Here is a 1,047-nt window from a genome sequence, read left to right as displayed (position 1 = left end):
TAGTTGAAAAAGTATTGAAAAATTTAAAAGTATGTATAATAAAATTTTAAATATTGTTTTAAGTATAAATATTTTATTTACACTAAAATAATTTATTATAATCTAACTTTAATTGAAGCAGGCTCATCAATAATATTTTCAAAATCTACTTCTGGAGCTTGCAGATGCCACCATCTCAGAGCCACCCATGCCACCCAGACATGGTCAACTCCACCGTGTTCTTTGACATCACCAGGAATTACAAGCCCTTGGGCCACATCTCCTTCAAGCTGTTTGCAGACAAAGATCCAAAGAGTGCAGAGAACTTTTGTGCTCTGAGCACTGGGAAGAAAGGATTTGGTTATAAAGTTTCCTACTTTCACAGGATTATTCAAGATTTATGTACCAGGGTAGTGACTTCACATGCCATAATGGCACTAGCGGTAAGTCCATTTACAGGGAGAAACTGGATGATGAAAATTTCATCTTGAAGCACATGGGTCCTGGCATCTTGTTCATGGCAAATGCTGGACCTAACATAAATGGTTTCCAGTTTTTCCTCTGCACTTCTGAGACTGAGTGGCTGGATAGCAATCATGTGGTCTTTTGCAAGGTCAAAGAGAGCACGAATATTATGGAAGCCATGGAGCAATTGATGTCCAGGAATTGCAAGACCAGCAAGAAGATCGCCATTGCTTATTATGCACAGATCTAATAAATTTGACTTGTGTTTAACTTAACTAGCAGATTATTCCTTCTGTAGCTCAGGAGAGCACCCCTTCACCCCCATCTGCTTGAACTATCTTATAATCTCTGTGCTCTTGCTGCAGTTCTATGGGTTCCATATTTTCCTAAGTCCCCTCCAAATCTAGCTGGATTGCAGAGTTAAGTTTGTGATTATGAAGTAAAAACTAAATAAGGATAATAAAAGACAAAACTAAAACTCTGATTCTAGGAAAAAAAGACATTAAAATGTATAAAAACATGGATAAATGGGGGGGACACACTTTTCCTTTTGCTTCAGGTTCCAACATGTTTCAACATGGAATACTTCCTGAGAATAAAACC

At 37.5% G+C, this 1,047-nt stretch overlaps 1 pseudogene; it reads left to right on the top strand.

The window, feature by feature from the left end:
* Positions 1 to 200: 200 nt before the first annotated feature.
* On the top strand, positions 201 to 694 carry LOC122479678 (annotated as a pseudogene).
* Positions 695 to 1,047: the final 353 nt, after the last annotated feature.

Source organism: Prionailurus bengalensis, chromosome C1, assembly GCF_016509475.1.
Source record: "Prionailurus bengalensis isolate Pbe53 chromosome C1, Fcat_Pben_1.1_paternal_pri, whole genome shotgun sequence".
Lineage (NCBI taxonomy): Eukaryota > Metazoa > Chordata > Mammalia > Carnivora > Felidae > Prionailurus > Prionailurus bengalensis.
The sequence above is the reverse complement of the archived record's forward strand: the minus strand, read 5'-3'. Positions and strand labels throughout refer to the sequence as shown.